The following is a 12408-nucleotide window of genomic DNA, read 5'->3' as shown; positions in this document are numbered from 1 at the left end:
GGTATCACAGAGCACACAACAACTCCATGCACGATCCTGCTCAAACATCATCTTCCTTTCTGAGGAAAAAAACACTCTCAGAAAATGAAAAAGGTTTCTTTTCTCTTCTACCAACTAAGTCACCACTCCATTGTATTTATAATATTTTTAAATTTTCACACTTCATTTGGTGATGCTCATTCACGTGAAAAATCATCATTTTGGTGTTTTTCAACATGACTATAGACTCTAGAAGTCATGTCATGCCTATCAAATCAACTGCATCCTGCTAAGGCTCATCTGTGAATGATTTTGTTCTAATTTTATTCCTCCTTGATTGGACAAATTCTGCTTTAGAAATTAGAATCCCTGACAACAAGCAACCTGAGCTCTTATTTCTCAGAGAAATCCATGATCTCCCATCACTAACTCAGAAGCTATCCAATCCTTTTATGCCTCTGAAACCGTCATCCTCGCTTGTCTAATCAACCTTGACTTGGGAGAAACCTTCAAACTAGTCCCTCAGGAATGAGTCAGCATCCAAGCCTTAAAATTTTTAGGTTGCAAGCTAGCAACTAGTTAGTTTGTGGTTAAGTTTTGCGGTTATCGCCAGCTCGCGAGGTAAAATTGCTAAAGACGTGATCAAGCCGTGAACTGGCGACAAGTTGGTTTGGGTTTACATCGCGAGGTCTCTAGCTTTTTGGGTGTTAGCATTTTATGTTACTGAGCTAGAGATTGTTAGTGAAATTGCTTTGGTCGCAAGGTCTCAAGTTGGTCTGATGTCATACATTATAGCCACAAGAGTTAGCGAGTAATTCATTTCATGCAGTTGTCACTAGCTCTCATGTTTGTTTAATGTTATCATTTTTAGGTCACGAGCTAGCGACTAGACAATTTTTGGTTAGGTTTAATGGTTATCACCAGCTTGAGAAGTTAAATGTCTGAAGACCTGATCAAGTCGCGAGCTTGTGAGTGAAGTGCTAGTGGTTAAGAGATAAACAGTTTTATGTTGGTGAGTATGTGACAAGGGTTAAAGTTACCAATATCTCCAAGTCACTGTGGTGACAAGGACTTAACATTTTGTGGTCGAGAATTGGTGAGTGGCAGTTCAGTTTCCCTCAGTCGCTAGATCTCAAGGTTACGAAGGCTTGGCATTTTCAGCTTGCGAGTTGGAGATAGAGAGAGTCATAAGGGCTTGTCGCTAGGTCGCAAGATGACCTAATGGGCAGTCTTCCAAGCAGAGAGTTGACAACTGCGTGCCACGTGTTTTAATGACTTAAAGTTAATATCTTCAAATCGCCAATTTTTTTTTTTATGGTTTGAAAATAGGTTGAAATCGCCAATATTTTTTTTAATGGTTTGAAAATAGGTTGAAATAGCCAATGCAAATATTTTTTTGGTTTAAAAACATTACAATCTGCCCATGCAAATAATTTTTGGGTTTTAAAAACATTACAATTCGCTAGGATTTTTCACAAACTTTGAGCGATCCTGACTAATTCGCTAATGGAGATTATTATTTTTCTTCGTAAACCAAAAAAATTTGGTAGTAAAATTAAAATTTTCCTCAGAATTATATAACTTTCGCCAAGTTTTTACACCTTGTCCAAGGGGGGGGTTTCTTAAAGTTTTCCCTAATCATCTCAGATGAACAAAATTAGAAATTAAATGAGAAATTTTCACCGGAAGAAGTAACTCAAGATCTTAATTAGCTTCCTTCTGGAAAGGCTCCTAGCCCAGATGGATTCCCTACTGACTTCTTCAAGAAATGCTGGCATATTTTGGTACAAGATCTTGTTGAGGCTTTGAAGTTTGCAAGAAGATCAGGCAGCTTGCTCAAAGAAATCAACAATACATTTATAGCCCTTATTCCAAAAAAGGAGAAAGCTTCTAAACTAGGGGACTTCAAGCCTATCTCACTCTGCAACACAGTTTACAAAATCCTCTCAAAAGTCATGACAAACAAAATGAATCCCCTTATGGCTTGCATTATATCAGATGAACAGACTGGATTCATCCTTGGCCGTTCAATTCTTGATGGTGTCATTGTAGCCCAAGAAGCTATCCACACTCTACAAAATACAAAGAGACCAGGTATGATAATCAAATTAGATCTTTCTAAAGCTAATGATAATGTGGATTGGCGGTTCATATGCAAAATAATGCAGGCTTTTGGTTTTGACAAAAAATGGATCAACTAGGTTTTTGAATGCATTTCTACACCCAAATTTTTAATCTTGATAAATGGGAAGCCAACATGTTTCTTTTCCTCCTCAAGGGGTATTTAGAAAGGAGATACTATCTCTCCATTTCTCTACATTATCATGGTGGAAGCTCTAGGGAGGGCCATTAAATCAAAAAAATATAACAACCTTTTGGAAGGAGTCAAAGTAACCACAAATTATGTTGTCACACACCAACAATTTCCAGATGATAACCTTTTGCTGGGTGCAACAAAAGTCAAGGAAGCAATTCAACTAAAAATGCTTTTGGAATCCTTTGGGAAGGCTTTAGGACAAATCGACAACAAGAAAAATCAAAACTTTTCTTGTTCTCCACCCTTTCTCCCCTATAGGTTAAGATTCAAAGAATTTTGAACTCCAGAGCAGGCATCCTCCCATGTATAAATTTGGGCATTCCAATTGACAAAGGATTGAGGAAAACTAAGCTTTAGGACCCTCTAAAGCTAAAGATGGATCAGAATATAAACTCCTAGAAAGGGAAATGACTTTCATGGGTTGGTAGATTAGTAATGCTCCAAGCAGTTATTTTGGCTCTCCCCATCTATCTTTTATCCTTCTTATCCCTAATTGCTGGTGCAAATTCCTTCATCATTAAGAAGATGATAAACTAATTTTAGCAAAATACTGAAGAAAAATAGAAAATTTCCCTAATTGCATGGGATAAAATCATCAAACCTAAATCTTTGGGGGGTCTAGGAATCAAAGATCTTAAATTGCAAAACAAAGCTTTAGGAGCTAAACTAGTTTGGAAGTTCATTAAAGATCCCAAAGCAACATGAGTTAGGATGATGGAAACTAAATATCTAATAGATGGGGATCCTTAAAACCTCCTTAGAGCTAATATTCATCCAAAGGGTTCTAGAACTTGGAACTTCATTGTCTCTTGTAGAAACTTAATTGCAGATTCTTTGTCTTGGGATATACATGATGGTTCCTCTAGCCTCTTCTAGGAAGATTCATGGGGAGGATACCCAAGCATTGAAAGTTCTCTTAACATTCCAACAACTAATAATTGGCTTAAACAATACCGGGTATCTCGAGTCAGCGACTATATGGTTTTGGAAAGGACCTCTAGCATGCAAGGATGGGGTTGTAAGCCTATGGAAGGATTGTCTATTCCAATTTCTGAAATCAAACAAATTTTAGATCTTATAAGAGTAAGAAATATTAATCCTAGAAGAGGGAAAGATACTCTTATTTGGGCTTGCTTGAAAACAAGTCAATATAATGCTAAAGATTGCTACAGGGTTCTAGCTAACCTTGGGAATCAAGAGGAACATGATATTACAATTAGGCTCTTTTGGAATAGTAAGATCATCCTAAAAGTAGGAATATTTGCATGGTTGGCCTTCAAAAAGAGGATTCTTACTGCAAAAAGGTTTACTAAAATAGGCTATGAAGGGCCCTCGAGATGCATCTTGTGCAAAGCCCATGTAGAGATAATTGATCACCTTCTCTTGAATTTCCCCTTTGCCTCAAAATGTTGGTGATGGCTTTGTGCAAAATTGGGGTGGATATCAGCCCTTCCTAATGATATAGTCTCTCTTTTTCAATGCTAGCCTCTTACTTCTAAGGAAAGCACTTTAAGCCAGATTTTGGAAATTTCTCCATCCTGCCTTGTTTGGGAAATTTGGAACACTAATACATTTGGCCTCAAATTCCAATGAGCATTTTCGACAATCTATGGGATTTCTTTTTCTTTTTTGGATTGATTTTTTTTTTTTTTTTTAAATTGCCCCATTTTCGTCAGAATTTTGACATGGTAAAATTTCACGTCGGAATTTCGACTAAAAACCGACGTCTTGAAATTTCACCTTGGCATTTCAACGAACATGGATTTTACCTGTTGATTGGCATATGTTGGTCCGATGATTTTCACAGCCTCTGGATGTCTTCTTACTCATCGGGATAACATAAGCCGATGACCTCTCTTCCTACTAATCGGTGCGAGTTATCTCACTAGTCTCATCCGCCATCGAGATAGCTTAAAATGTGTTCAGGTGATGGGCATGATTTCCCTAATGTCTTTTCCCTCGATGTATCTCCTCCCAATATGTTATGTCTCCTTAGCATAAGCTTTGACCCTATATCATCTTAACCTTTGTTGATGCTTTTTACTTTTTCCAGTGTCCATCAGGAAAAGTCTTACCGATAGCATCATCGACTATCGACAATACATGATCTCTACTTTTCCGCTAGTGTGCGTTATGCCAATGGAATTCTCTGGTGTAATATATCCTAATGACATGCTTCTAGTTGTGTTGCCATTATGTTGACTTTTGCCGATAGTGCAGAATTCGTATTTCATATCAGAATTCTAACAAACACATGGTATTAAAAAGAAAAAGTAACTACGCGCTATTATTATATGTGGGCTCATCAAGGTGTGAAAATTGGGAGGAAGTGGGCACAATTGCTGCAGATAGATGCTGATGAAGAATTCACTCATGGCAATGACAAGAAACCTTTTATCATTCATAAACCGCTCTTTCTCTTTCTCACGAGTCCCTATTGAGAATCGAACGCGGAACCTCTTCCTTGCAAATTCACTGCCCATGGGAAGCAACCCATTGGAGCTGGAAACTATAAACCCCAAGGAATTCACTCTACTTTTACTCACCAAATTCAAATTGAAGAAAATTGCAACAGCAGACAATGATGCCATTGATCCACAATGACCATCGCCATTATTGTTACTACCTCTTACCTCCTGCACTTGCTGTTGTGTACTGTACAAGAGGTTGGTCCTTTCGTTCTTGTCATCAAGATTTTTTTGCAAGTTCCTTTGCTTTCCTTGCATTATCTTCTTCAATTTGCTTAATGGTATTAGATTTGGCAAAAATATGCATCCTCAACCTCCTTAACCTCTCCATTTTGTGGCTGCCAGTTATAAAGACAAGTTGCTAGACATACCAACCGCCCCAGTTATGATTCACTATCTTTCTATCATCAAAATCTTTAGGTCTTGATTCAGTTATAATTTGATCTTGTGTAATGATAATCCCAAATAGAAGTCCATAATTGAACATGTTTCTCCTCCCCTTGGCTGTTTCTGATGTTAAGCCTCAATTCCTCAGGCCACATACCCCTAAAATGTCCACAAAATAAGATTAAATGCATCAATAATGAGTAAAACTTAAAATTAGGGCAATTATTAGGGCACAATTGCTGTAGATAGATGCTCAGCAACAACTATACAAGAGGTTGGTCCTTTTGTTCTTGTCATCAAGAAATTTTCCAAGTTCCTTTGCTTTCCTTGTATTCTCTTGTTTAGTTTGTTTAATGGTATCCGCTTCGGAAATATATGGATCCTCAACCTCCTTAACCTCTCCATTCTATGGCTTCTTGTTATAAAGACAAGTCACTTCATAGCTTCTAGCGAGGTGAACAATTCTCTACAACTGTAAACCCTTCCAGCCCTCAAAATAGCCCTTTGTATGGAAGCAACTTTTCTATGTCCAAGGCCAGCTACAAATTGTAGAGGAGAAAACATCCATTCATGTGATGTTGCTAGGTTTATGTCAACACCAACTTGGTTTGTTACTATAACCATTACCTGTTCGACAATTCTCTGCGACTGTAAACCCCTCCAGCCCTCAAAATAGCCCTTTGTATGGAAGCAAATTTTATACGATTATTTAGGACTCTATGGGTAGTTGGTTGTACAATTTTCCCTACTCAAAGGGTCTCTTCATTTTCTCCAGTTAGTAGATAAAATTCCTCATCTTGGGATGGCTTTTTATATCATAGTAGCAAAAATCATTTGGGGAAAAAATCGGCAAACCAAAAGTATTAGATTTTTTTTTGAAAAAATCGGAAAAAATATCAGATTTAAAAAATACATAACAAATTATAGGCATAGAGACAAAAACTATTTTTAAAAAAAACTTAAGGGCATTTCCATAGCATAGAGATATAAAGAGAAAATAAAATAGAGTTTAACCCATGAATTGTAGAAAATTAATTTTTGTTGTTTACATTCATATTGCTGATTCAATCTTTATGTTAGTAAGAGTTTCCCTCTTTTTATTGGATGTTTGTTGTTCCACACTTCTAGCATATTCATCAATATCAAGGGCCTTTAACACATGGGGATATTTTTTGACATGTTCAACTGCCATTTTTTGTGTTTCCTCATCCATATCATCTATATCCTATCTTGCATCTTCACAGTATACATCCTTAGCCATTTTCTCGGCTAGCTCATGTGCATCAATAAAAATTGGAAAAAAATCAGATTTAAAAAAAAAACATAACAAATTGTAGGCATAGAGACAAATTAAAAAAAAACAAAAACTTAAGGGCATTTCCATAGCATAGAGATATAAAGAGAAACTAAAATAGAGTTTAACCCATGAATTGTGGAAAATTAATTTGTGTTGTTTATATTCATATTGCTGATTCAATCTTTATGTCAGCAAGAGTTTCCTGCTTTTTATTGGATGTCCGTTGTTCCACACTTCTAGCATATTCATCAATATCAAGGGCCTTTAACACATGGGATTTTTTTTGACATGTTCAACTGGCATTTCTTGTGTTTCCTCATCCATATCATATATATCCTGTCTTGCATCTTTACAGTATACATCCTCAACCATTTTCTTGGCTAGTTTATGTGCATCAATAAAAATAAAAATAAAAATCAGATTTAAAAAAAAAACATAACAAATTGTAGGCATAGAGACAAAAACTATTTTAAAAAAAAACTTAAGGGCATTTCCATAGCATAGAGATATAAAGAGCAACTAAAATAGAGTTTAACCCATGAATTTTAGAAAGTTATTTTTTGTTGTTTACATTCATATTGCCGATTCAATCTTTATGTCAGCAAGAGTTTCCCACTTTTTATTGGATGTACGTTGTTCCACACTTCTAGTATATTCATCAATATTAAGAGCCTTTAACACATGGGGACATTTTTTGACATGTTCAACTGCCATTTCTTATGTTTCCTTATCCATATCATCTATATCCTATCTTGCATCTTCACAGTATACATCCTCAGTCATTTTCTTGGTTAGTTCATGTGCATCAATAAAAATCGGAAAAAAATCAGATTTAAAAAAAACATAACAAATTGTAGGCATAGAGACAAAAACTTAAAAAAAAAAACTTAAGGGCATTTCCATAGCATAGAGATATAAAGAGAAACTAAAATAGAGTTTAACCCATGAATTGTAGAAAATTATTTTTTGTTGTTTACATTCATATTGATGATTCAATCTTTATGTCAGCAAGAGTTTCCCACTATTTATTGGATGTCCGTTGTTCCACACCTCTAGCATATTCATCAATATCAAGGGCCTTTAACACATGGGGATATTTTTTGATACATTCAACTACCATTTCTTGTCTTTCCTCATCCATATCATCTATATCTTGTCCTGCATCTTCACAGTATACATCCTCAGCCATTTTCTTGGCTAGTTCATTTGACACAAGTTTTGGAAGAATTATCATTACTTTCATTTGAATTGTTGGATCCTTTTATAAATTGGAGGATAAGTCTGCAACAATGATATGAAGAGATTGACCAGAGCGATTGGATTGATTACAAGGAAAGGGCATCCTTTGTCATGTTTTTCTTCCTCAAAGTATGGTTGGTGTCTATTAAGTTTTTGTCTTGTAAGGGTGTTTTGAAGATTGAGAAGAGATGGATATTAATCCCATTGTTGTCAAGTATGCCTGATTGGAATTGAATTTTTCGAAGGTTTATGTCACTTCAATTAAATAATTATTGAAAACTTTGAATTTCTTTCTTGTAAATGAATGCTTTAAATAAAATGTTACTTTATTATAAGTATGATTTCTTAATTGAGATTACTCTTAAAACACCTAATTAAATTATCTTCAAACAATAGTAGACCAGTGCCTTCACCCTTGACATAATGTTGCAGTTAGTCTTACTGAATTTAACTTTGCTCTGAAAGACCAATAAGATAGAATGAAGCTTGACATGCAATCCTTCAAACTGAAACTTAATCCAAACTATAATAACATAGGATAGCACATTGAAACAATCTAAATGGATAGATTTATCACAGGGAACTAATCAAACAATTAAAAAGATAAATACCATTAGAGATGAAAAACACTTGATCTTTGTATTGAAATAAACATAAGATAATCAATTGATTACATATAGCACAATGTCTTTTCACCAGTTTGGCATTTACAGAAAATAAACCAAGATCATCACGTACAAGGCATCTATATGAGTTGTAATAAAAATATAATATGCCGTTAGTCTTATTGAATTTAAATTTACTTCGAAAGACCAATAAGACAATTCGAAGCTTGCCAACCAATCCTTCAAACTGATATTCAAACTGAAAATTAAGCTCAATCACAATAACATAAGATAGCACATTGAAGAAACCTAGTTGAATAGATTTATCATAGGGAACTAATCAATAAATTGAAAAATTAGATACCATCAAAGATGAAGAACACTTGATCTTTATATTGAAAATAGATAATAAAACCAGTTGATTTCAATAAATATTGTCATCCACCAACTTGATATTGTCTTTCTTAAAAAACAAACCGCATAAGCACCGCATAAAAGATTGTCTTGACATAGTAAAAAATATAGATGAGATTCGGTTCCACAATGAAAGGGCATACCCTTTCATTTGGAATTAAAATTAACTAAGTCTAACTAAAGACTAACTACCTAAAAAATGACATTTCCTTGAGACATTTTAAAAAATCAAGTCTGATCTCCCAACATCTTGCCACATTTCTAAATGTGCTCGAGGTATTTTTCTGACTTGTATGTATTTGCATCATGAATTATGTCCCTAACGATGATCTCCAGTGTGACAAAATTCTCCATCTATTCTATAGTTTTTTTTTTTAATTCAATTCCACCAGTTTGGACAATATCAAGGGTGGCATTGAGAAGACTTTGGCATTCTGAGATCCATTTATCCTTATCTTTAATCTCACCTTTCTGATCAACCAATTCTGGGAAACTGTCACGAGTTATGTGCTTGCACTCATCATAATCAATTTGTAACTGTTCATCAAATTTATTGTGTCTTGCCAACAACTTCTTTATCTTTTCAATCTCCTCATTTTCTGCTTTGGCTACTGTTCTATCATGCAATCTAGTCCCCAATCTGTTTTGAATCCTATTGTGTGATACCGCATTATCCATGTTCTTCTGAAAAACTGTCTAGAACTCTTCTAGAAAGCCTTGCAAACTCTCAAATCTTTTGGTTAACAATATAGAGGCAGTATCTGTCCTCACACTTTGCATCTGTTTAAGCATCTTCTTGTTTTCTTGTTTTAATTCCTCACACTTTTTCTTCCACTGTAAGTTCTCAGGAGAAAGAACCATTGGCACTAGTTTCCCACTTGTTCTCAGCAGTTATTCATACAATCCTTTATATTGGTTTCTTTCTCTTACTGTCCTGACCATTTGTGCCTTATTAAACTTTGAGATATCTACTCCAATATCTACAAAAATGATGAGATCAATCTCCCCAAATTTAAGCTTCATCATATGGTCAAAGCCCTTATCAACATCACTAATATTAGGTCTTTTATGAGGAGGATATAAAGCCCATAACAATAAGGCTTCCTCATCTTGATCGAACCTTGACCCAATGAACACATCATTCACACCCTGCATATCTAATTTAAACTCCCTATTCTCTGAATGTAATAAACTATAAAAAATAAACGAAGCACTAAGATCCCACCTAGGAAATAAGATCACTCTAGCCTCTGTAAGCAGTTGTTTCCCTTTTAAGAAGTCATTGTGGCCAATTCAACATCTATTTATTCTGATAAATTCCTCAACAATTCAGCTTTATTTTCTGGTGTAATGTTGGGAATAGAGTCCCTTAACTTCTTTCCTTTGAAATTGTACAAAAATGATTTAAATTCTTTTGATTGTATAAAGACATCATCTGCAACAAAGGAAGAATATTTCTCCAACCTGGAATCAACATGAACCTCCAATTTTGTCACAATTTTCTCTTGCATATTGGGCTCTTCTTCCCTTGCTGGTACTTGATACCTAGAGATAGTTGCATTTTCATTTGATTCACTTTCCGCTTCCTCCTCCTTAGTTTCCATTTCCTACAATCTTTGTCTCTTTTCTGCCAATTCTTTGTTCAGTCTATCAATTACCTCTTGGGCTTTTGCATCCTCCATATTCTTAAACATGTCTTTAGCCTCCAGACTTGAGTGCAGATAATCTCCCAAGTTTTGCTTTTTCTTGCAAGAATGAATATAACCTTTAGGATCATAATTATTCCTAGCATAGTGCTCAAATAAGTTGTATTATTCCATCAATTTTTTATCAATTATATCATAAGCTTTAGTTGACACTATTGTAAAATCTCCAAAACTTAGTGTTCCAGGTAGGAAGGCTTGTTTGCGTTGATCCGCAAAATGTTTAGCATTTGACACACTCAACTGCCTTACAATCTCCAAGTAGGCTATTTTGTTTGGAACTAATTTAGGCAACATATAAGGGCTTCCCTCAAATCCATATATTCTGACACATGTGAAATCTTTGTTTACAAACTAGTCTCCCTAGTTATGGTCAACAATTCACCTTTCATCACAATCCTTAAGCCTTAAAAATTTCTTAATTCCATCAAAGATAGATCCTTCACATGGAACCCCATATATCTTGTACAATGGTTTCACTATAAGCTCTTCAAACTTAATATAATTGGATCTTATATACTGAGAATCCCAAAGAGATGTCCATAATTGCATGGATTGTTCTTCACCTTCCTTGTTTGTTGTATTCAATTTTAAATCTTCTAGCCACAAACCCTTCACACGTCCATAGAACAAAACCAAATGCATTAACAATGAATAAAATTTGAAGGTAGGGTTCCTATTATATTTAAGGTTTAGAAAACCTTCATGTAACTTCTCTACTAGATATGCAGCATAGTCAAAAGGCCTAGGCTCATACATTTGTATGTCAGAAGATAAAACCAATGGCCCAGTACTCACCAAATCAGGCACATCGACTCATCCTACTTACTTGTATGACATGTATGTATACTGCAAGTAGTGTCTAAATAAATCAATGCTAAATGGTGGCCCATCTTCCTCAGTCAGTTTCCCTAGCTTCTTTTTATGAATAGAAATTTTCCAACCAGTGTATGTAGTGTCCATCCTAAGATATTCTTCCTTTAACTCCCCAAAGGACAGGGGTTTGTCGGGGTTGGGATCTAAATTAAAAAATTCATTCACAGTACCTGTGGAAAACCTAATGAATGAATCACCATTTGGGAATTGAATGTATCTCTTCACAAAAATATAATTTGTAACCAGAACCTCTAGCAACTTTATGTTCACAAAGACATTTGGGACAGTTAACTTACCCGAATTCATCATCCAAGGATTGCAAAGCGACATTTCCTTGTTTCTTCTTAGATAATGAAACAAGAACAATTCATGTCATCTCACCTTAGTCCAGACATCCCCGACCTCTTTGTATCTATCTTCCAACTGGTCCCTTCTAGGAAGGTGTTGCTTCGACCTTCTGGACTTCGGTCTGGGTGCTTGCATTTGCTTAATCATGTCTTCATTCAGTCTTTTAACATGAGGCACATCCTCTGTCTTAGTCTTCTTTCCCTTAGATTCTGAGCTCTTTGCTGCCCTTTTCTTTCTAGTTGAAATTGAAGTGTCCATCTTTGTAATCATAATTCTTCACTCTGGTTTTCAAAAACTCAATGTATTCTCTATGTGAATTATCTTTTTTTTTTGTGACACTTAGTTTAGATAATTTTAGTTTATATGCCCAATGCATCTACATACAGATTTGTATTGATGAGTTTCTCATAAAATTGCCTCATGTGAACCATAGATGTACCTGCTGCAAGCATTAAATAAGAAATCTCTATTCTGGTTTTGAATTCAAATATGGCAACAACTCAATGATATGTGTCTCTTTGATGTATACTTCCTTTCGGCGCCACCTGCAAAACCCTTCTTTTATTTTGGTACTTTACTCTCCTTTATCAGGATATCCTTAACCGATAACTTATCTTCTGCAGTATCGGTGTAAGTCAACCCGATACTCCCATTGGGCATTGGATTAGATCATTAGATGTCATAGCGATTAGCTTTGTTTCCCCAATGAATTACTCCTTCGACGTAACTCTTCCCATTGTAGTCGGTTCCATCATCATAGGTCTTCCTGATGACA

At 35.3% G+C, this 12408-nt stretch overlaps 1 pseudogene; it reads right to left on the bottom strand.

Annotated features, from left to right (window-relative positions):
• The window catches only part of LOC131036147 ((+)-neomenthol dehydrogenase-like), a 33995-nt pseudogene extending 22104 nt beyond the window's left edge, over window positions 1–11891 (bottom strand).
• Between the last annotated feature and the right edge of the window lie 517 nt (window positions 11892–12408).

This window comes from Cryptomeria japonica, chromosome 10, assembly GCF_030272615.1.
Source record: "Cryptomeria japonica chromosome 10, Sugi_1.0, whole genome shotgun sequence".
In the NCBI taxonomy this organism is placed as follows: domain Eukaryota; kingdom Viridiplantae; phylum Streptophyta; class Pinopsida; order Cupressales; family Cupressaceae; genus Cryptomeria; species Cryptomeria japonica.
This window is presented reverse-complemented; position numbering and strand designations above follow the sequence as displayed.